The 25030-nt window shown below is 36.4% G+C and overlaps 1 protein-coding gene across 6 annotated transcripts in view; it reads left to right on the top strand.

Moving 5' to 3' along the window:
- Window positions 1-25030, top strand: part of TBL1XR1 (TBL1X/Y related 1) — a 144093-nt gene that overhangs the window by 35409 nt on the left and 83654 nt on the right. For 3 of the 6 annotated variants that reach the window (XM_054580688.1, XM_054580702.1, XM_054580659.1), the window contains exon 1: window positions 3249-3482. The exons of 2 other annotated variants lie outside the window; for them this stretch is intronic. The gene's annotated coding sequence lies outside the window, so the exon portion shown is untranslated. Of the gene's footprint in view, window positions 1-3248; window positions 3487-25030 lie in introns of those variants that run through there. One more of the 6 variants, XM_054580681.1, reaches the window with a different exon arrangement.

Below are 25030 nucleotides of genomic sequence, written 5' to 3'. Positions count from 1 at the left end.
CCAGCTCTCGGGCTTTATACTAAAGGCGAAAGCTGCCACCAGCAGCATCTCTGTTCACAAAGTGAGAGGGAGAGGGGTCATCTGCCCAGAATAAGGTAATGTAGCACCCTGATGAAGTACCAGCATTGTTTTTGTAGTTGTGATTAGTTTGATTAGAACTTGGAACTCTCTAGGGTGTTCTTGGAAAGCGTTTGGTATCTTATATGTGGTTTTTTCTTTTTTCCCTAGTGAATTGACTCTATTGTTTTCTGTCTGCCCAACACTCTTTAAAATTTATGATCATCCGGTGAATCTTTTCTTGTTTTGCAACAGTGCTGTTGCTTTATTTTATTTTAAATTTTGTTCCTTCAGTAGGACCTTGGGAAAGGAGGAGAAGAGAGGTAAATACATTTATTCAGCCCACTGCCTTGAATTGTAACTAATTTTAGACTGATTTTAAAAGTAGATAGGTTCCCAAGTACATCTTTCTCAATATGAATGGCTTCTTTTGTGCCCTGGAAAAATTACCATATTTTGCTGTGTATAATGTGCACTGTTTTCCCCAAATTTTTGAAGGAAAAACAAGGATGTGTATTATACGTGGGTAGTACCTGTTTTTGTGTTTTGTAATTATTTGTTACATAAAATTTCTTGTACCATAATGTGTTCAAAAATAAATGCTAAAATTCATTCCTTCATGATACAAATATCTAAATATAAATAAATAACATTAATTACAAAATTAAAATGAAAGCTTTTTTTTCCGGAAAGCTTGGGCCAAAAACGTGGGTGTGCGTTATACACAGCAAAATACAATACCAAATCTTCTATTTTCCCCCGATTAGAACATTTCAGTTTTCAGTCTCTGCTGTAATACTGTTGCTGTCTGGGCATATGGCCTCTTGTAGAAGAAAACATGCCCAACCACAGTGACATTGCTGGCCAACACTTTGTGAGTGCCCCCTCTTTTTCTTTTTTGAGACCATATATACCGAATAATGTTTATTCAGTCACTGGTGAAAATGGTGAGAAAACTGATAAAATTGGGTTGTGATCTCTAGTGATGCATAGCAAAGAAGGGAATAATTTTTTAAAAAGGTTTTACTGATTTTTAGGGAGGGGAAGGGAGGGAGAAAGAGAGGGAGAGAAACATCAATATGAGAGAGAAACATTGGTTGCCTCCTGTACTCATCCTGACTGGGAATCGCAACCCAGGCACGTGCTCTGACCGGGAATCAAACCAGAGACCTTTTGCTTGGTGGATGATGCCCAACCAACTGAGCCTCAATGGTCAGGGCGAAGGGAATCATTTTTTAAAATGATTTAGTGAAAGCTTGTGGAAGAGAGGGCTAGAATGGCATTTTTTTCTTTGCTGTCTTATATGGATGTGCAATGTAGGTTTATTAGCATTTTGCTGGAGAGGAAAAGTATGGTACTTTTGTCCCAAGCATATCTTTTTAAAAGATTTTATTTATTTCTAGAGAGAGGAAGGAAGGGAGAAAGAGGGAGAGAAACATCAGGTACATTGGGTTGCCTCTTACATGCTCCCCATTGGGGACCTGGCCCGCAACCCAGGCATGTGCCCTGACTGGGAATCAAACTGGTGACCTTTAGGTTCCCAGGCTGACAGTCCACTGAACCACTCCAGCCAGAGCCCAAACATCTTTTTAACACCTTGTAAATTTTATTTCTTGTTGCTATTGTTGTAATGCCTTTAGGCCATTGGGTGAAGGATTTTACTGCCCACATGTTTTAAATCATCAGGCCTTTGATAAAGAGTCAGGCTCTATCAGTGTGCATACATCTGTAATAAAGACAGTGCTTATGTTGGTGGCTTTTAGATTGCTATAGTGTTGTGGTTCACAGTAAGACATACGTCTATATTGCTGTCTTGCACCTGTGTGTTAGACGCTGAAATTTGTGAATTTCATGAAATAGTATTTGCCTTTCATGTGATAAACTCATATTGTCTATTTCATTAACAAAAAAGGTATGCTCCAGTAACTTGACTTCATGATCCATTACTTGGTTGATCTCTAATTTGAGAACCCCTATTTAGGTCCTGATCTTGTAGAATAGTGGGAAGATGGATTTGAATTCTGGTAGATGTAAGTAGATAGTTCTAGCTTCACAGATACGAATTTACCCTCTTGAGTCTGTTTTTGTAACGTAAACTGGAAGTAATGTTATCCTGTTATCTTGATTGTGAGGATTAGGAATAAACGCAAAGTGCCTAGCTGAGCTAGGAACAACAACAGCGGTCCCCAGCCTTTGTGGCACCCGGAACTGGTTTCAGGGAAAATAATCCTAGTCCCCTCCCCACACCCAGGGGCGAGGGCAGGGCTAGACACAGGAGGTGGAGCTCAGGCAGTAATGGGAGGGAAGCATTCCTTGCCTGAACACTGCTCACCGCCTGCTTTGTGTCCCTGTCCCTAACAGGCTGCTGACCAGTACGGGGTTGAGGGCTCCTGATGTAGACATTTAATAATAGTAAGGCTTTTATTATCTTCAGTATTATTATTATTATTATATGTTACCTGTCATGCTAAGTAGGCACTGAGATTCAACCATTCTTGTCTTTAGGGAGGTGGGTAACACTTTATCAGTGTAGAGACACATAGACATACCCTACAGGGTGAGGAGGAGATAGGTAGAGTGTAAAAGAGGTAGAATAACTTAAAAGAGGAAATCAGAGTTGGGAAATTACAGATGTGCCTTTTTTGTTGTTGTTGTTGTTTTGACTTTTAAGGAACAGTGTCTCTGAAATTACCTCCAGCTAAATGGGGTTTTAGTTCAGGGATACTTAAGGGATGTTAGGAAAAACAGGAATCATTTTAAAACCGCAAAACTAGGCATTTCAGAGAATTATAGTACTATTTTGACCATAACGGATTGTTTTCTTTTTCTGACTTCATGGATAATTGGCTCATCTCCTGGACTGTAACAGCCTAGGGACTGATTCTCATGTTTCCCTTCAGTAGCAGCTGTACTAGGCTCCAACTCCAGTATTCTGCCATTGTAGCTCAGTTCTGTTTCCCACTACATCAGGTTCTGTTCTCCTGTGCTTTATGATTTCTGCTGCATCGTGACTTGCGCTGACTTCTGTTATACTCCTGGCTTCTTGACTCCTGGTTTTTTGGTTGTAAGCAACAGACATGGATTCTAGATAAGTGAAGCAAGAAAGAGGAAAGATGTGTTCATTGAAGCAAAGAAAAAAGTGAAGAACAAGAAATTTAGTCACAGAAATCAATGCACTAAGTTAGCTGGCAGTGGTTAATAGTCAGTTCCTGTTATTTTTTCTTTATAGTTTTTCTCTCTTTACATTTAGATATTTAGGAGAGATTCTGATTTGCCTTTGGCCGGGGTAGGAGAGGACACTCTGACTGAAAATCTAACCAAGACTCTGCAGAAGAAGCTGTGTAGTTCCTCTAAAACAAAATTAGAGTGCTGCTCCAGAAGGGAGACTGGTTGCTGGCAGCCAAAAACAACAGATGTCCAACACAGTGAGTGCGTATGGATATGGGTGTGTGGGCGTATATATTTTATTCAGAGTTTAGAGAGAAGATAACGCCTGGCTCTTTTTTTTTAAATTCTTTAATTTTTTTTTTTTTTTTTACCATTTAGTCCTTTTATATCCCCCTCCCCCCTGCCATCACCACACTGTTGTCCATGTCCATGAGTCCTTTTTCCTTTATGGCTCAATCTCCTCCCCCTAACCACCCCCCCCCCCCGCCCCTAGCTATCCTCCTCCTATCTGTGGGTCTGTCTCTATTTTGCTTGTTAGTTCAGTTTGTTCATTAGATTCTACATATGAGTGAAATCATATGGTATTTGAATTTCTCTGACTGGCTTATTTCACTTAGCATAATGTTCTCTAGGTCCATCCGTCATAAAGGGTAAAATTTTCTTTGTTTTTTTAATGGCTGAGTAGCATCCCATTGTGTAAATGCCCCATAGTTGTTATATCCACTCACCTACTGATGGGACACTTGGTCTGCTTCCGCATCTTGGCTATTGTAAATAACCCTTCAATGAACATAGGAGCTGCTTATGTTCTTTCGAACTGATGTTTTGGGTTCCTTTGGATATATTACCAGAAGTGGGAATGCTGGCTCAAAAGGCAGATCCATTTTGTTTTTTGAGCTGTTTCCATACTGCTTTCCACCGTGGCCACATCAATCTGTATCCCCACCAACAGTGCAGAAAGGTTCTCCTGCACTTCATCCTTGCCAGCTCTTGTTTGTTAACTTATTGATAGTTATTCTGACAGGTGTAGATGATATCTCATTGTGGTTTTACTTTGCATTTCTGATGATTAGTGACGTTGAGCATCTTTTCATGTTTATTGGCCATCTCTGTGTCCTCTTTGAAGAAGTGTCTATGTAGCTGCTTAGAATGAAATGTTCTGAAGATATCAATTAAATCCATTTGATGCATTCTAGTGTGTCATTTAGGGCAGCTGTCTCCTTGCTGATTTTTTTTTTCATATTCTTGTTCTTAAAGCAAGCCCTTGAACATTTACGGCAGTACTGGTTTGGCATTAACAAACTCTTTTTAGCTTTTTCTTGTTTGGGAAGCTCCTTACCCTTCTTCGATTTTAAATGATAGCCTTGCTGGATAAAGTAGCCTTGTTTGTAGGCCCTTGCTTTTCATCACCTTGAATATTTTCATCATGCCACTCCCTTCCGGCCCTAAATATTTCTGTTGAGTAATCAGATGCCAGTCTACTTGGTGCTCTTTGTATGTAACTACCTGCTTTTTCTCTTGTGGTTTTTAAAATTCTCTCCTTATTTTTAAGCCTTGTCATTTAATTATGATGTGTCTTGGTGTAGGCTTCTTGGGGTCCAACTTATTTGGGACTCTCTGAGCTGCCTGAACTTGTGTCTTTTTCCTTCACCAGATTGGAGAAATTTTGGTCATTATTTCTTCAGATAGGTGCTTGATTGTTGGCTCACTGTCTTCTTCTGGTGTTCTCATGATGTGGATGTTGTCCCAAGGGTTTCTTAAGCTCTCCTGATTTGTTTTTTTTTTTAATTCTTTTTTGTGCTCTGACTTTTTTTTTTTTTTTTTTTTTTTTTTTTTACTTTCTCTTCCAAATAACTGATGTGATCCTGTTTCATCTTACCTACTATTTATTCCTTCAGTGTATTATTTCAGGTCTAGAATTCATTATTTATGACAGGTTCTTTTTTATTGTTTTTATGTCTTTTTTCATACTGTAGAGTATCTTTATAATCCTTACTCGAAATTCTCTAATAAATTGCTTGTCTCCATTTCATCTAGTTCTTCTGGAAAATTTTCTTGTTCTTTCATTTGGGGCCTGTTTCTTTGTTTTCCCATTTTGGCTGCCTCTTTGTGTTTGTTTCTTGTATCAGGTAGATGTTCAAGACCTGGGTGCAGTCTGAAGTCAAAGCCTGCGTGTGACTGTCCGTGGGCAACCTGTTTGGAGTGCTCAGCAATCCACAGCTTGTGACTCCCTCTTTGGACCTGGGTTTGGACAAAAAAGCAACCTCTGGTTCTTGTTATCCAGTATAGGTTGTGTTTACCGGGCACATTTCTGGTGTAAAAAGTGAACAAAACTTTTGAGCATTTGTGACTAGGGCTTAGGGCATATCATTTAAAATTAAGTGATAGGAAAGAGATAACAATCAAAAATGTCATCTTGTGGATATTGGATTAGTTTATTTTAAGCCATCAAATGATATGATTATACTTGTCTTTTAGAAAGCTTAATCTGAAGGCATTATAAAGGTTGGAGTGAGGACCTAGGGCTGTGTGAGGCAGAAAGAAAGCTTTTGGGTTAGTTGAAATCCAAACTTACAAGGCCTTCTCTGATGTAATTTTCTACTAGTTCTTCCTTGGGCTCTAGCCACACTTAGCTTTTGTGCAAGCTAAACTTGTTCTTACGTCTGTGCCTATATACTTGGGTGGGATTCTCTTATCTTTGGTTGTCAGTTGCTTGGATTCTTCATATTTGTACCTTCGCTTCTGTGTCCCTTCTTCCTTTCCTGGCTATTGTTCTGTAATCGCACAGCCTCTCTGGTGTTTTGGTGCAAACAGCCCGAAGCTTGTTGGACCCATGGTTTGAAAGCAACAAAATTTACCAGTATATTTTGTCCTTCGACCAGGCATAAGTGCCATTTAAGTCCTTTTCTTATTTCTGGAATATACTCAAGGCCAACTTCAAGCCTGTTGAAATTAACCCTCAGCCATGCTTTTTGTTTACATTTTTATTTACCTTTCTCTGTCACTAGAATGTAAAGGCCACTACGGAAGAAATTGTGTCTGTGTTGGACGATGTGAATGATTTTGTTACTGTGTTTAAGAATTGACAGTGGATATTCAGAATGACCAGAAGTATCTTCCATTTATGTGTGGACCCACCCCCCACCCCCCCTTAGGTTTGGGATCTAAGCATCTCAGGAAGGGGCGGGTTCTTTATGCAGTGGTGAGGTCAGGAGGCAGCGAGTGATAAACAGGAATGGGTGTTGGGTGTAAAACTAAGTGTGATACTTATTCCTTCATCATTTCTTGACTCCCTTTAAGGGTCTTCATGACTAGGCAAATACAGTAGTTTCCCCTTTTGTGTTCTCTGTGAAGTGTCTTCTATAAAAAGGATTACAGTATTTTTTACAGACAGATGAAGCAGTAATAGCTACCCTTTGAGTACTTTTTGTTTACCAAACATCATGTTAACTTTTTTTATCTGATTTTTACATGGATACTACAGGGTGGAAAGTATTACTGCTTTTTTGAAGAACTGTAATCTGAGGCTCAAAAGTGTAGCATTACACTCAAGGCTTTTCTTAATAATTGCTTGGCATAGGTAGATTTGGACCTAGATCATGAGGACTCCAAAACTAGAGTTCTCACTCTACCATGTAGTAGAAGCAAAAGATGGCAAGAACCTGGTAATGAATTACTAACATAGCCTTTCAGCACACAGCAGGACTATAGATAAGAAAAACATTCAAAGTTCTGACTCTTACAGGTAGCTGATCTGACATTAATTGTAACTTTTGGGAGTGGGGGGTTTGTCTTACTCGTTTCTCTCTGTGTAAGTATTTAGAATTGAACTTTTAAAAAAATATTGGGTTCATATGAAATAGTCAAATAGATATGTTGAAATGGATGCTCCTAATTTGCTAATAAGTAAATTATCGTTATTCTCTGAAATGTAGTTTCCTTTGCTTTTGTGTCAGTGACCTCACAGTCTCTGTTAATTTAACTGATTTCACAGTACATCTAAACCCTGAATATTGTAGCCTTTCCTTTTTAAAACCAGTTCTAGGTAGTACTTCTCTGAGGAGTTGTTAGCAATTATTTTAATCTAGGCTCTGCTCATCTCTTTATGGGTCTCTATTTTTGCTTCCCTTTTGGGTACTTATTTTTCACTTAATTGTTTTAAACATTTGAGCATTTTCTATGGCTCAAAGTTCAAAATGCACAAATGTATATACATTGAAAAATCTTCTGACATCTGCTCCCTAGCCACTTGGTTCTCCTTGCAGCAACCAGTATTTTTCTTAGGAGTCCGCCAAAAATGATGCTGTTATATTTAAACAATATATAACATTTTCTCTCAACTTTAAAAAAATAGTGTATATTATACATACTGTCTTGCTTTTCTTTCCCTTCCTCCATTTATCAGTACCTGAAGGGTTTCTGATCATGTGACTGAGTCATGTATTAATATGACTAGGCCACTATTGATGGACAGTATGTTGTTTAATTTCTATCGCTAATGCTACAATGAATAACTTTGTACATAAGTTACCTTGCATGTATGCAAACATTTTGAAGGATAAATTATCCACAGTGGGATTTTAGTGTGAGAGGATATGTGCATTTTTTTCTTTTTCTCTTTTTTTTTCTTTTTTTATAATTGGAATTGTATTTTTATTTTTTTATTTTTTTAAAAATTTATTTACTTTTCAAATACATTTGTCTCTGCCTTCTCCCGGATATGTGCATTTTTAACTGTTACTGCCTAATTGTCTCCATGGAGGTTGTACTAATGGACGCACCTACCAGAAGTGTTAGAGTGTAACACTTCAAAGTGTTACACAGCACTTTCTGTCTTCACCAAACTGGTAGAGGAAAAAATACTATCCTGCACTTTTTAATGATTTGTGTTTCATTATATAACATACACAATACATTAAAAGGCACAAAAAATACACCTTGATGAATTTCACAAATGGGGCACACCTGTGTAACCACTATCTTGGTCATTGCTCCATCCCCAGCCTCTGAAAAGATAACCCATTATCCTAACTTAAGCCATCAATTCATTATTTTCATACTTCCTTTATGTGATACAGTGTGTGTCCTCTTACGGATTCTTGCACTCAGTATTATGTCTGAGATTCATCTAGCTTATCAGAAGTTCTCAATAAAATCATAATTTGCGTTTCTTTTTTGAGGAGAGAGTCTTCCCATATTTCAAGTTTTAAATTTTTATAAGCATCTTTTCATGTTTGCCTTTACAGTTTTTATTTTCCGTAAGCTCTTTATTTCTGATATCCATGAATGGAAGATCATTTCCTTCTGGATTTCTTTGTTATATAAAGGGAGTGAATTCTTTACCTGGGATAATAGTTATAACTTTTTTACAGTTTGCCATGCCTTTCGATTTTGCATATGATGGGTCTTGCATGAAGATTTTAAAACTTAATATAATCTAATTAATATTTATGGCCATTAGAAACTTCCCTCATTATATTACTTGTTTTCTCAATAGGCTTACTGTCTTCTGAGCATCACGTAACTTATTAAAACCACACCTTAATGTCAGTAAAAGTGAAAGTGCAATAAAGAAATGAAATGTGATAATTCTGAAAGTGAAATTTGAATAAAAAATGTAAATGGAGTTCTAGAAGAATAGAATGTTCTCACTGTCACTTTTCAAGAGACTATGTATGCACTCAGAGGAACTTAATGAAGGCAAACTTTAGGGACAAATGAGGAGAGTGGTGTGATGGAAAGGATAATGTCCCCAGAGGACGTGACTCTGGCAGAAAACTTCACACTAATGGAACTGTCACAGAGATATTTTATGACATTGAAAGTGCAAGGGATAAAATCTTAGGAGCTGGTCCCAACCTAGGAGTATGACAATTCCCCAAGATGTATAAAATATAAAAGATGATCACTCTGTATCATAAGTTATACCACTAGAGGAGACGAGTGCTGTTCAAACTACTGGATAAGTTATTTACAAAGAAATAAAGCCCTTTTGTTCACATTGGTTCTCATTTCTATATTAGTTTTATTATGTTTCTATTTTCTTACACACTCGAAACTGACAGTTTTTCATGTTTTGTCAATTTTAAAGTATGGAAAAATTCCTACTGATTAAGGTCATTTTGTTTGGTTTCACCTTACATGGTCATTTTTGTGGTCCCATGCTACTGTTCAAAATAATGAGGACTGTGTGTGTTTAAACAAACAAACAAAAAAAAGTCTGCCCAAACTTCTTAAATTGACCTCATTTTCAGAAGGAAATTCCTTTATGGTCTTTATTGACCTTGGACTCCACCATAGGTTAACTGGAACTCCAAATATGGTATGTTTTTCTTGTATTTAGGACTTGAGTTCCTTGAGCTGCTGTGGATCTCTTTACTTCCCTAAATCGCCAAATGGAGATACGAGTTAGTTTCATGAACTACAGGAAGAAGAGTGTGTAGGATCATGAAAGGCAATAATGGTTTTGTTTATTTCTTGATTGCCCGCTCCATATTAGGCACTGTCAGGTATTGGGGTATAAATAACATTAGGTTCCCCCCTTCTTTTTCCGTGAAGGAGCTCACAGCTGACGAAGGGTAGGTAGGCAGGCAGATGAAAGATGATATAATGTAGTTATGTAGAAATACAGAGGAATTATAGTTCATTATGGAAAATCTCAGATAACTTCAGCCGTTTTAAAAGTGTCGCTGAATTCTTCGCTATGTTCTGTAATGTTGGAAATATCACAGAAGGATGATTTTTCTTTTCAAGGAAATTGGTGGGAACTATATATACAAGTTGAGTCTTTTCATATCGGTCTGGTGGTAGCATGGTTATTGCATGCCATAAAACATATTTTTAAAGTAAATAATAAATATGGGAATGATTAACACTTGGGCAGCAGGTCCCTATACTGATTGTAATCTGTGTATGACAGATTAATCTTTAAAACAAACAGTCTAATTTGGGATTGTGAATGCATTTTTTGAGCAGAGTAGGTTACTTAACTTGACAGTTATATTTGTAAGTTAATGTTGAAACTAGTTTTAAGCATCCCAATTCAGTGTTCTTATTCCTAAACCTGTACCTAAATTATTACTATAGTCATTTTGGAAAAATTTTGTCTTGACTATTTCTCTATAAAAGTTTGATCTATTACTGTGCCTTCCTTTTTTTCAGCGATGTAATCAAAAGGTACTGATTCTAATTATTTACTGAACACATATTCAGTGCTTTTGGAGAGCCTGGGCTAAAAACCCTGAGGGATGTGAAAATTTGTCTTGCTGTTACTAATTATGAAACCTATTACAAGCTGGCAAATCATTTTCTTATGGGTAGTACAAGTGAGAAATTAGGTTCAACAGAGTAAGCAGTTATTGGGTTGTCCAAAAAGTTCATTTCGTTTTTTTTCTGTACGATGGCTCTAGTAGTGTTTAGCTGTGTTTAACTTCATTCAAAACAGTTTTGTTAGATTGCATTGTGACAGCTGTCATATCAGAGTGCATTTAAAAAGAATTTATCAAAATTGGTGAACTTTTTACATCCATTTTAATATTGAAGATGGAAAAAGGCATGCAACTTTTTCAGTGTATTATGCTTTATTATTTCAAGAAAGGCTAAAAATGCAGCTAAATGCAAAAAAAAAGAGATTTGTGCAGTGTGTGGAGAAGGTACTGTGACTGATTGTGTCAAAAGTGGTTTGCAAAATTTCTTGGTGTTATTGACATCTTGGTCAAATAATTCTTTGCTGTGGGTCCATCTTAGGCATTGGAAGATGGTTAGCAGCACCCTTGGCCTCTACCTACTAGAAGCCAATAGTGGGAGATAGCCAACATACTCAAAATATCTAAGCCAGTAAAGGTACTGGTGAAAAAGAAAAACATCCTTTATTTTACAGAAAACACAATACAGACTTTTGGGTCAATCCCATATTTCCAGTGACGGGAATCACAGAAGGCCTCATTGATGCCATACAGCTGAACAAGGACTTGAAAGATACCTCATGGGCATGTTCATAGAAGCATGTACCAAATTGGAGCAAACACCATTTATTAAGTTCTGAAGATATAAAAGCTTTTCTGATGTGTCTTAATTTTATTACATAAATCATGTTTGATAAATGACATTTGACAGGTGATTGTCAGATCATTAATATTACCAATTTTTGTTCTGAGAAAAGTAGTTATGATTTAGGATTGTGGAATATATAGTGTGGTCCCTGGCAGCATGCAATCTCCAGGTAACGTGTTAGAGATACAGATTCTTGGTCCTATCCTATACCTAGCAGTTGAATGAGAAAGTCTAGTGGCAGAACCTAGCAATCTCTGCTTTAATAGTTTTTTTCTTATTTTGATAGGACCAGGCATTTACAGTTTATATTATCTTTTGAAAAAAATGCGGTATCTCTTTCGGCTTTATTTGATAGAGCTTGCTTTTTTGTACGTGGTCTTTCTCTATGAGCTGTAAATTGTTAATCATTTATTCTATAACTGATTAAAAAATCCTACTTACTATTTGACTATAAAATCTTTGTCAATTTGAGTGGTTGTTCTCTTGAAAATTTGAAAATGTAGAAATTGAAGAATTTAGTGGTCTATTTAATGATATTATAAAGAAAATTGCTAGCACATCTTGGTACGTCAAGTATACTGGCTGCTTTATTGCCACCTAGAATTTAAAAATTAGTTATTGTAGTCATTGGTAATATATATATAGAAAGGAAACAAGTCCTGATGTAGTTTTTCCATTTTCATGAAATCTTTTAATACCTGTTAGTTTTACACTAAATACTCTTTTGAAAAAGTTCTAATAATTCCTTATTTTTAATGACATTCTAATAATTAAGGAGCTGCCAGTCTTTTCCAAAGAGGCTGCATTTTGTATTCCCACCATCACTGTATGGGGATCCAGTTTTCTCACATCCTGTGCAACGATTCTTGTCTTTCTGTTTGTAGCCATGCTGGTGGGTGTAAAGTGGTATCTCTGTGATTTTTGAGGCTAATGATGTTGAATGCATTTTCATGTGTGTATTGGACATTTTTTAATCTTTGGTGGAATATCTATTCACTTAAAAATTGGGTTATTCAGAGAAAGACAAATACCATATGATTTCACTCATACGTGGAATCTAATGAACAGATCAAACTAACAGGCAAAACAGAGACAGACTCAGAGAGCAAGCTGACAGCTGAGGGGTTGGGAGGTGGGAATGGCGGGATGAAGCAAAAAAAGAAAAAGACCTCAGTGGACATGCAGGACCGCAGTGTGGTGATTGTCGGGGGTGCAAGTGGGAGAGGGCATTGGGGGAGTATATGATAATGGAAAAAATGTAAGAAAACTAAACTATAACAAGATTAACAGTTGGCTTATTTGCCTTTCTACTATTGAGTTACAGTATTTCTTTATGTATTCTAGACAGAAGTCGCATCACATATTTTGTAAAAATTTTTTTTCACTTTGTTGGTTGCTTTTTCACTTTTCTTGATGCTATCTTTTTTGAAACAAAACATTTAAAAATTTTATAATGGCCGTTTCCTTGTGTTGCCAGCGCTTTATTTAGGTATCATGTCTACAAAAGATTGCTTAATCAAAGTCACTTAGGTTTTTGTTCCGTTTTGAATTAATTTTTAGTATAGAATGAAGTAAGGTTCTAATTTCATTCTTTTACATGTGGATATCCAGTTGTCCCATTACCTATTTGTTACAGTGAGAGATTTTAATGAATTTTTATCTGTACTGTCTAGATATTGTTAGCAGTTGAAAAGATTTTGAATTTTACTGACTACTACCACCCCATTGTCCAAAATAAGAAAAATACTAACTACTGAATAATAATTGTTGTGAATAAAGCACTCTGTTCCATGTCAGGAATAATTTTTAGGAGAACACAAACTGGAGCAGGTTTGTAATTGTTACATCACACATTTTAAAAATGGGAAATAGAACATTTTAGGAATGAGAGACTGGGAGGAAGTCCTTCCAGTACCTAGAGATTTTCATTTGGAACAGAGGTGAGTTGTTTTGTGTAGCTCTAGGGACCTTAAGTAGAAGTTACATTTGAATCCCAGAGAAGAGAGGACTTTGAAACAATCAAGCTGTCTAATAATTCAATGAAATGGTTCCCCTCCCATGAAAACACTCATCTTTGAAGGAGCTAAATAAAGCAGAGGTTGAATCATTTTGTCATTAAAATCACAGAGTAGTTTTCTGCATAAAATGAAGGAGTGAAGGGTTTCCATTTTCCTATTCTAATTTACTTTCATGTTTGTGAAGAGTTTTCTCTTCAGGGTTCATACTTCTCCAGACTTCTGTCAAGTAGCAGAAAGTGAGCGTAAGTAGGAGATTCTTGTCTTGGAAGGACTGATAGAAGTACTCCAGTTTGTGCCCTGGCTGGTGTGGCTCAGTGAATTAGGCACTGGCCTGTGAACCAAAGGGTCGCTGTTGGATCCCCAGTCAGGGCACAGGCCTGGGTTGTGGGCCAGGTCCCCAGTGTGGGGCACGTGAGAGGCAATCACACATTGATGTTTCTCTCCCTCTCTCCCTTCCTTCCTCTCTGTCTAAACGTTTAAAAAAGAAAAAGTTCAGTTTTTGATAAGCTAACATTATGCATGGTCCTGAAAACTGGTCCTATTGCTTCAGCTAGTTCTTTTCTTTTTGGCTTCTCTAACCATGTTGGAAAACAGTCAACAATGGGGATGAGGCACTGTAGTAAGAGTGAAATTTGCTGAGAACTAAAAATTAAAGTAGTCCAGAATCACATTTGTGCATGATTATGATTTGTAGATTGTGGATTAAAGACTGCATGTGTAAATTGCAGGAAAATATAAATTGTGATAGTGTAAATAAAATTTCATTGTCATCCTTCACGAAAATCTAAAAGTTACCTTACTTGATTTAGGGAATTATATACTTTGTAAATGATTCGTTAAAAGAATATATTATTTAAAGGAGAAAATGTACTAGTGCATATTTGTACTTCTGTGCTGGTTGTATTTTACAATAATGTGTTTCCAGGCTTGGAAGAAACCTGATTGTTGTTATAAGCTAATTGAGGGAAATGAATTTAAATCCCTAGCCTTTAGTCAGAATAATTTGAGGCCGTTTTGGTGATAAGAGTCTCAAACTGTATTGCTCAAAATAGATTTGGGAACTTGAAATAATTTGATTTCTTATTTCTTTGAAGTGAGACACAGTAGGGAAAAACTCCTGAGCTTAGCCTGTTCCAGGTTTTAAATATATATCTTGTTTGCTCAATTTTAGGGGCTTTTCCTTATTTTAAAGGTTATTCTAAAAATTTCACTTGGTGTTTAGTTAGCCTAGGTCTATTGGGAACAGTTGACTTCAAACAAAAGTTTTCCTTTTGTGATGTCAGTGCCTTAATGGACAATTCGTGCAAATTCATTACAGCAAACATGTCTTTATATAAATAACTTTTTAAGGCTTAAATTAAAAAATTTAAATGTATGTATTCTTTTATGCTTAAGGTAAAAATGTTGTTTTTAATGAATATCAGTTTTCTCCTGAAGCTACCATACATTACAAATGATTTAAGTTTATGATTAAGCTTTGCTTTTCTTGTGCCTGTTTTTGAATGGACCAGGATTGCTACTGTTCACGGGTTTTTATCCATGACCCTACCAGAAGTTAGTAAAAGATTTCATGTCTCTCAATGTATATTAAGACGCGTATGTGCAGTACAGGATAGAATGTGGGGAAGTGCCGCAGGGCAGGATGTTTTCTAGGGCTGACTTGGCTTGTAATGCGTAACAGCCCTGTTTCTTAAATTTAGAGAGGGACTCATTCAGTTAGAATTGACTGTATTGTATATGAATGCTATTGGAATTGGAAGACACGATGTTTTGGTGTATGCGAATAAGCCTGAAAAGAATCATATGTGACTGTCAGCCCTTTCTGCACATTAGTGATCATCTCTGCTTGTTTTGCAGCTATTACCACTATTTAAAGAACCTGTTGTTCTTTGAAACTGCCTATTTTAGCTTTGCCAGCCAGAAGCCATTGATCCAAGAGCTTTGCTTTTTCTCAAACCTGATGGTAATAGCTATGTGAAGGCTGGCTCAGCAAAACTGAATTTCCAGTAATGCGACTTCACTGTTGGTGAACTTCCTGTATTTTAGGTTCTAACATTTCAGGTCACAGAGCTTGTCTTTAAGTATACAAGAGTTCATACTAGAATGTATAGCCCTAAGTTGGACATCTGTGTTAGAGGCCAATGTCCTGACAATAGTAAAAGCTTTGGGTCAGAACTTTGTACTTTTCAGGGGACCTGTTTTTCTCATTGTTTTGTTATCTCACTTTCTGTATTACCCCAACCAGGAGTGGTCTTGTCTGCACCCCTAGATGCTTTGACACAGGCTTACAGCATTCACATTTGTCTTGCATAGCAGTTACTTGTCTTCATATATCTTACATTAGAGGAGGAGGAAATACTTGAAGTGTCGTATACCCTATAGTACCTAAGAGAGTGTATTTTACTTAGTAGACACAATATTATGGAAAAGATAAATTTGACAGCAATGCTCAGAAGCAGGATTTTGGTGAATCTGTCAACATGTGCAGATACACTGTAGTTACAAGTATAGGTTCTAAAAGAATAAAACTTATTAATACTACTACAGTTTTTTTAATGCACAGCATGGCTTTGACTTCATATTGATTAATTGAAATGCTGGAATTACCCTCATTTTTTCATCTGTGGGATGTGGATGAGGACTGTTCTTGTGTTGTAATGCCTTCAAGCTGTATCTCATTCTAGGTTTCCAGTAATTTGTGGTTCTTACATTGGTTGCTACGTCGATTTATTTTATTTCCTTAGCTAAGAAAAAACTCGTAAAATCTAAAAGCAGGCTTGTCTTCCTCACACCTCACAACAAACAAGCTCAGTGGAGTTGTGAAAGTTTCATTTCCCGTGTGCCCAAGACAGATTTGAGTTCAGAACCAATGATGAAATTTGCTATATCACTCTGTTAGTCCACCGAATTTACTCAAATCCCCAGATAAGAACTTTTTCCTCAGGGACTTTAGATTTTAAAGAGAAAGTTATTAAATGTAGCATGCAATCTAAGTAAACTGAGTCTCATTGAAAAAAATTGCATTGTTTGGAAGGGGGATAATAATTGGAAGAAGAATGATGTGTAAAGTCAAATTGGGACATTTTCTGGAAGGGAAGAGTGACATATAGAAAGATTTCCCAGTGAAATGTTTTATTTTTAAAGTTTATTATGAAAAATTTCAAAGTATGTAAAAGAGTAATAGCAATATCTCATGTTCCCATTGCTTAGCATCCAGCAGTTACCAGCACACTGCCAGGTTTTCATCTGGACCACGGTTCGGCACACTAAGGCCTGCTCTTCGTAACTGAAGTTTTGTTGGAACATACTTCATCCGTGGGTTTATATTATTGTCTGCTGGCTGTCTTTGTACCCCAGGAGCGACATTGAGCATTGAGTGGTTGTGGCAGGAATTGTAAGGCCTTCAAAGCATAAAATGTTTACTGTCTGGCGCTTTTACAGAAAATATTTGCCAATCTCTGATCTACAACATGATTTTCCATTCCTCTCTCAAAAATATTTTTTTTAAAATTTTTCTGTAAATTTGAACTCTCACATAGCTTTTACCTAGATTTACCAATTTTTGACATTTTTACACATTTGCTTTACATTAGTATTAACTTCTTTTATCACTATTACCTTTTATCTCATCATCATCATTGTAGCTGAGCCATTTGAGAATAAATTGTGCACATCTACATCCTTTACCTCCAAATACTGGGTTGACCAAAAAGCCATTTTTTCCCCCATAAACTAAAAGACACATTTTTCATTTTCACCAATAACTTTATTGATTTGTATATTTTGAGTATGTCGGCTATCCTCCTTCATGGTAGAACGTTGATTGTCCTCAATTAATGTCTCAATTTGATTGTCAATGTCAACGGGTCTACCTGACCTGGGAGCATCGCCCAGTGAGAAATCTCCAGCATGAAACTTAACAAGCCACTTCAGAAATGCTTAGTGAGTCACAGCACCTTGTCCATGCACTGCACAAATCTTTTTTTTTGCATTTCAGTTGCATTTTTACCTTTCTTGAAATAATAAAATGTAACATGCTGAAAATGTTGCATGTTTTCTTCCATGTTCAATATTAAAATTACTACACAAAAATTCACCAGTTTTGATAATTTTCCTTTAAACGCACGCTGATAGGAGAGCTATCACAATACAGTCTAACAGAATTGTTTCGAATGAAGTTAAAGACAACTAAGTGCTACTAGAGCCAGCTTACAAAAAAAAAAAAAAATGAACTTTTTGGGCAACCCAGTAATTGTATCTCTTAAGAACAAGGCCACTCTATTACATAATTTTAGTGCAGTGATCAAACTTAGGGATACAGTGGTACCTCCTTCAGCTTCAGAACTTGTCAAGCCTGGTACTTGTTACATTTTGACGAAGAAATGTTTCAGCATTCAGTGCTTGCCCGCCACTGATCACACTTGCTGGAACTTGTATGAGTCACATCGCCACTTGCAAGAGAAAATACTTTTATTAATAGTCACTTGCTAGCCACTTGTCAGAATGAATTAATGGCCAGTACTGAGGTACCATTGTTTTCAGCATTGTTACACTATTGATACACCACTATCATTTAATATATCCCATATTTGAATTTTTGCCAGTTCTCCTGGTATAGCAGTTGTTTTGCTCTAATATGGGATTAAATCATGCATGATATTCTGGCACAGTTTCTCAGCCTTCCTTTGTGTTTTATTACATACATTCACACTGACAGTTTGAAAGCAAGTTTCTCAGTTTGGGGTTGTTTCCTCAGGACAGATTCAAATTATGTTAACTGGTTTTAAAGGGATAAAAAGGATGGACTAGTATAACAGGAAAATTCTATAGGATATAACTGAAAGAATTCTGGACCAAGAATCAAGAATGAGTCCTGAACTGTAGTTATAAGAAAAGAATTGCTTATCTGTAATCTCTACATATTTTTGTGTGTGTAGAAGAAAAAAAGTTATAGTATGCTGTATTTAAAGAGCCTGGACTCTGGAGATGGTGACATAGTTTTAAAATGCAGCTCTTTGTGGCACCACTACTGTGAGTAATTGTGTAACTGTAAGCAAATTAATATCTAGGACCATTTGTAAAATATGGCTAATACACATAATCTTGCCTTTTCACGCTGTTTGGGGGATTAATTGAAATAATATATGCAAAGTAAAAAGATGCTACACTGTGTGATTTTGATTAAAATAGAGCAAAACTGCAAAAGAGGAAAATCAATGTTTGTTAGAACTGTCAAAAAGAAATTTGAATGGGTAAGATTGCACTTGACCTGTGACATGAGAGATGGGTTTACTTTGGATAAAATATCTAGATGTGGACAGTCCATTGGGAATTTTTAGGTGTGAAGGGGATGTGGTCAGATTAGTGTGGGAAATGCTACAGAAGGTTGGAAGAACAGATAATCTTGGAGATTGAATTTGATGGTTGGAATTATAGTCCAGCCTTTGCCATTGGCTAGTTGTATGATTTTGAGTTAGTTACTTAACCTGCCTGGATTGTATTTTCCAGCAATATAAAATGACTGGTATGTTACTAGTGTTCATTAGAGAGGAGAAACATCACTGATTGGTCGAAGTAGTGAAGGCTTTTGGCAGAAAAGAATTGAGCTGTTGTCAGATAGAAACTAGACTTATCAGGGGATCACTTTGTAAGTTAAGTGTCTAACCACCATGTGAGATCAACACCTGAAACTAATATTATTTAATGTGGGCTGTACTTGAATAATTAAGAAAAATTTCAAAAATGGGTGAGGTTGAAATAGAGGCCACTGATGGAATGTATACGCCGTAGAATTCTTTAGAATGTTTCTGTGTGTCAGTCTTGATTCTGCAGCTTCTGCAGACCCAGCCACACAAGTGTGGCAGCTGATCTTGAAGAAACAATAAATGGTTGTGCAAGAGTAAACTAAAACAATCCACAAAATTGGTAGCTGGGATCTAGACCTGCAGCATATCACAATGCAGTGAATGACTATTGTTTATTTGGAGCAAATTTCAACAACCCTATCATGTAGCAGTAAAGAAAACTGTATGAATAACTGTTCTTTGTAGATCAGTGTGCCTTAGGGTTTTATAACCTTCCTTCTGTCATTCATATCTGCTTATTTACCTGCCTATCTATAAATAAAATTAGTGGAAGTCCCGATTAATTTAAATCCAGCCATTCATTGGAGAAATAAGAGAGATGGGACTGTATTTGACCTTGACCCTAAGTTGTTGAAACATGTTCCAGGAACAAACCTAATTTGGTAGGCAGCGGTATTCTTTATCCATACAACTTCTGTGGTTTCTTTCTTTCAAAACCTAACTAACCAGGTTTTTCTAAGTTAATGCTTTCAGTAAATTCCATTTTTTGGAGTTGCTTTCTGGTGTATGCAGTCAATGAATCTGAACGGTTATAGTGATAAAGTGTAAGTATCTCTTGATTTTATAAAAGTTAGGTTTAAAAATTGAGAACTCATATATTATAATGTATTCATTTTGTTTGTCCCTCCCTACTAGAATTAAACTTCAAGGAGTTTTCTTTATTGCTCTGTCCTTTAGTATCTGAAATGCTGCCTGGCATATAATAGGCACTTAATACACAATAAGCAAATGAATGAAGAACTGTGGTGTTTCACCACATAACACGCAATTAAGCCTAATAAAAGAATTCACAGATTCATTTAAAGTTTTTTTACTCGCTTTTTCCTTTCCCATTTGTCTGAGCTTTGCTTTGATCAGAGAAAGGGTATGACAAGTCACATTTTGTCTAGAAATCTAGTCATGCCTTTGGGTAAAAATACTGTGGCCAGATTCTTAGCCATTAATTGGAAAGGACACAACATACTTTAACAGAATAAAGCCAGCAGTTTAAAAGTTTATTTTATACTAATGATTATTCAAAATTTAAATCTTATGTAGTAAAATTCCATACTTAAAACATTTCTATCTGAATTTATATTAAATCTTTTAAAATTACCAAAAGTACCCAGTGATTGGCATGTGCAAAAGACATGTCTGGTTAATGTTTATTATAATCATAAATGATATTTGTTTCCTGGCCCTGGGTGACCTAGGAAATCTGAAATTTTGCTTTTTTTTTTTTTTTTTAAATATTGTGGATGTAATGAATGCATATAATAAAATGAAAAAAAAAATGAGGCTTCTTTACTAGTCCTACCCTGAGGGATACCACTACAACAATCTTAAGAACTCATGCTTTGGGTCTTTTGGTGGTTAATCATTATATGTTTCTGTCTTTCTTGATATATTAGCTTAAGACACAATTTATCGTCTTCCTTCAATTTTTAAATAAAATGCCCTTGATAATGTCTTAGTGAAATACGTGTTTTTTGAATAATGCTCTGGGGAAGAGCATTGTCATAGACTGACTTTTTTTTTTTTTTTTTTTTTTAAGGGAATGCAATAAGCACTTTATTGGGCAGGAGAAATGTTAGTAACTGTTAGGAAAAAAAGTATTTCCGTGTTTTGTTTACTCACACACAAAATGCTTCTGATCACCAAATTTGTGGTAGTTTTTTCCCATACCAATTAAGTCTCTGCAACACCATCTGGGTGTCCTACAAGTCAGTTTAGTTCTATTGATAATAGTAGCTACCTGGATTTAGCATGAGGTCCTCCAAGTTACGGGGTCAGTTCCAAAAGACTGCCCGCATTTCAGATGCCAATTACAAGTCCTAGGTTATTGCTTCTGAGTGACTGGCTGTAAATCAGGGTTCCCATGATTTCCTCCTTGGATTTAATAATTTGCTAGAATAGCTCATAGAACTCAGGGAACCACTTACCAGTTTACTAAGGGATATGACATCAGATACAGATGAATACCCAGGTGGAAGAGATGTGTAGAGCAAAGTGTGGGGGAAGGGAGGGCATGACAGCACAAAGCTTCCATGCCCTAGCTCGGTGCACCATTGTCCCAGTACCTCCAGGTATTCAGTCATCCAGAAGCTCTCTGAACCCTCTCACCATGCTTTTGAAATTTTAATGGAGGTTTCAGTATATAGGCATGGTCAGTTCTTAGCCCCGTCTCCAGTCCCTCTCCCCGTCCCCGGAGATGGGAGGGTGGGGGCGGAGTGGAAAATTCCAAGCTTCTGATCTTAGCTTGGTCTTTGGTGACCAGCCCCCACTCTGAAGTTAGCCAGGAGCCCACCAAGAATCGCATCACCTGAACAAAAGACACTCCTCATTCCTCTACCTCAATGCAAATTCCAAGGAATTGAGGAGCTTTGTCAGAAACCAGGGTCAGAGGCCAACTATTAGAACGAAAGGTGTTCCCAGTCCTCTTACTGTTAGGTAATTACAGGGGTATTAGGAGCTCTGTGCCAGGAACTGTGGATTGGGGGGGGCTGTGTGTGTGTAAAAAAAATGGATTGTATTAGCCAATAGGGTCATTCTAGGTATACTTTGAATGAAAGTCTGGTATTCTCTGTGTCCTCTCTGCAGATTTAACCTCATCTAGGATACATGTCTAAGTGGAGTTGGACTTCAAGGAGAACCAGCCTCTGCCAAGTCATTCTCCATAAAGATAATTTCTTGGGGACCTGGAGCTTGAAGCAATTCCAGAAGTTTTTGCATGTGTAAATGTGGTTATAATTAGGCCATTCTTTCCCTCTTTATAGTCAAAGTCTGTGGTTCTTAAATAGGCTGAGTGGATGAGTGAATGAATGAATGTCAATCAAGTGATTTTGAAAGAAGAGAGAACTATATTGTCTTAGGATGGTACTAGTTTCTTAGAATGTGCCTTGACAGAAGTCGTGGCTTTAACACACTGCAACTATGTTCTAAATCTCTGCATAAGAGTAATGGACAAAATAAGTATGGGAAAGGAAAAAAAAGTTAAATTTATATATTGTTAAGAGACATATAACCATATATAACCATATAGCCCTCGAGTCCTGGTTTCTGACAGCTCACTACCTCTCTCAGTATGAAAATTGGCAAATTGATGGGGTCAGAGTTTAGTGGTTCTTGGTTGACATTCATCTTATACTGAACCCATTCTGTTTTTCAGTATTGCATCTCTGCCCTTTGAATGAAATTTTCAGTTTTACTTTATATATATTCTAGTCAATGACATGGAAATAAAGTGGAATTTATTAAAGCACCAACTGGGATTTGCTGACTTGCTTTCAAATTAGGAAATTAGTCACTGTACTAGTGGCATTTGAAGTTAGACTGAGTCAAATTCTTAACATCTTATTATGACAGCAGAGGAGGTTCATAATAATAAAATTTATAGAGCATATTAAGTTGTCCAAGGTAGCAAACATCAGGGAGAACTGTTTACACGGTCCCTAAGGAAGTTTCTGAAACTGCAAGTTATTTCACATCAATATTTAAAAATTATTTTGATGTTCTATCTAGAAGGAAAATAATTCCAGACTACACAGATAATTCAGTAATCTACATGACATTCAAAACCAAAACAAAGGTACTATTTTAAAATACCGTATAATTATGGAGAAGGCTTAATGAAGCCTTATTAAATTTACTCATTATTTGCTGTCACAAAGTAAATCCTTCTCTGGAATTCAGTGTTGCTGTTCTAGCTATTATTTGGAAACCAGGGAATAGGAATAGTAATAGTAGACTGATAATTCTTTAAAACATGGACATTTGATTAATCCATACCCAATATAGTTTGGTTGTGATGTTAATTAAAAATGTATATTATTTCTTAGAGGCCAAAAATCTTTGAACCACTCTTGCTTCCCTCTCCTATAATCCTCTTCTTTTTCTTGTTATTTTGTATCCAATATTTAATTCAGAAATGATACCCTATTTTCAGAGTGCTAATAGTAGTCTGTTTAAAAACGAAGTTGCATTTTTGTTTTAATAAAATAAAAACATTCATGAAAACACAAAGTAAGACATTGTAGACATTCAGATTGGGTATATTAATAGTTTATTTCAGTGTATCTGTGGTTCCATTAAAAGACAGCACAGTGTCCCACCACACATAAAATGTATTAAAATAGCAATGGCTGCCATGAACTGCTTTTTAAATTTATTATTCCATGCTTCTTAGGTATTATTTTATTTAGTTCTCATAACAACATTCCTCTCTGGGTAGATAGTGTTAATATCTTCCCTTACAGATGAGGAAACAGGTTTAGAATAACCAGCCTAATGTCTCATGCTCAGTAAATGGTAGAATCTGAGTATTCTTGAAGTTCTATTCTAGTTCTGGGTAGTTTTTGGTAAAGAATGGATGAAGCTGTGGATGGAAGGCAATTAATAAGTGACTGCACTAATATAATTGAAAAGTTGTAAAGAACCGGACATTTCTTTCTGGCAGTTAACATTTTGTAAGGTTTAAATATGAAATGGCCTGGTAGGATTATGAGATGCCTGTGGGAAGGAGTAAGGGATTTGGTGTGGTTAGAAGAGAATGAGGACATAAAATAGTCATATTATTAGGATGGGGAAAAGCAAGAAATAAAAGTGATAGAGGGGGGGTATAAAATAGGGATATAATTTCATGGCATAGTAGCTACCAGTGAATGTGTAAGATTTGAAAATGCACAAACAGCTTCATGATAGTAAACATGTACAGGGGGCATCCATACTGTTTCATATTTTATTTCCTTTAGTCTTGGAATCCCAGCAGAGCATATTTGTCTGTCTTTCTAGAATCTTGGGGTCAGAAACTGATGATGAAAGGAGTCCCTGCCTGTTTTAAGCTGCCTGAGTTTTAGGAATAGTCTGTTCAGTTTTTGTCTAGAACAATGAAGGAAAATACCAAAAATAGAAATTTCTCAAACCTTTCTCAGTGCAGGCTGTTCATACTTTGTTTTTTATATAGTTCTTTACTTTTCTTCTCAGTTCTTCTATTCTGGCCTAGGGTAATCAGTGGAATCAGAAGCAAACCACGTACCCTAAAACAGCAAAACTAAGGAAATGCCTTTTGACAGCAACTATTATGTTTTTAAATTTGCACCTGCCTTTGTAACAGAGTAGCACTGTGTTAAAATGCTTTTAAAATGTTTTAACAGAAAGAAAAATGTTTTACCAAGATGCGGTAGTTAATGATGGTGGGTTTTGGGGTCATACAATATTTCAGAGGTAAGCATGATTGTTAAATAATTGGTCTTAGTTCTTTTTCTTTACCTTATACTTTCAGTATTCTGAATTTCAGATATGGTTTGCATTTGTCTTTGTTCTTCCTGAAGTTGATTTTATGAGGGAGTAACTAGCAACCCAACAGTTTGGTCATGGATCTTTATGATAAGGTCTCTATTTTAACCACTCGCCTTTTTGTGAGAGGGATACATTTTGCCATGTTTTGTTGTAGACATCTAATATTACAAAACTGAATAAGGAAATCTTTCAAGATACATACCTTTTATTGAGGGGAGACAGGCAAATAAAATGAATATATTCAGTGGTGATAAAGCTATGGTAGGATTTAGGTGATCTAAAATTTAGCTAGAGGATACAGCATATCCAAAGTCATGAAGGTAGGTTTGGAGGACACAGCATACTTGTGAGGTAACACCCTAGACATAGAATGTAATGGTGTTTGGTGATTGATTAGGTACAGGAGATGAAGGAGGAGAAAGCCACTATTTGTACCTTGGGTGAGTGGAGAATGGAGTGATACATGCAGGCAGACAATATAGGAAGAGGAACAAGTTTTGAGTGGGAGATGATGAATTAAGTTTTTATAGACAGCAAGTTTGAAATGCTTTGGGGCCTTGTAAGAGGATATAGGAGTGGAAGAAACTTTTCTCT

Source organism: Pteronotus mesoamericanus, unplaced genomic scaffold, assembly GCF_021234165.1.
Source record: "Pteronotus mesoamericanus isolate MK-2021 breed Mesoamerican mustached bat unplaced genomic scaffold, CSHL_Meso_final contig_116, whole genome shotgun sequence".
Classification (NCBI taxonomy): Eukaryota; Metazoa; Chordata; class Mammalia; order Chiroptera; family Mormoopidae; genus Pteronotus; species Pteronotus mesoamericanus.
Note: the sequence above shows the minus strand (reverse complement) of the source record. Positions and strands in the feature narration are given on the sequence as shown.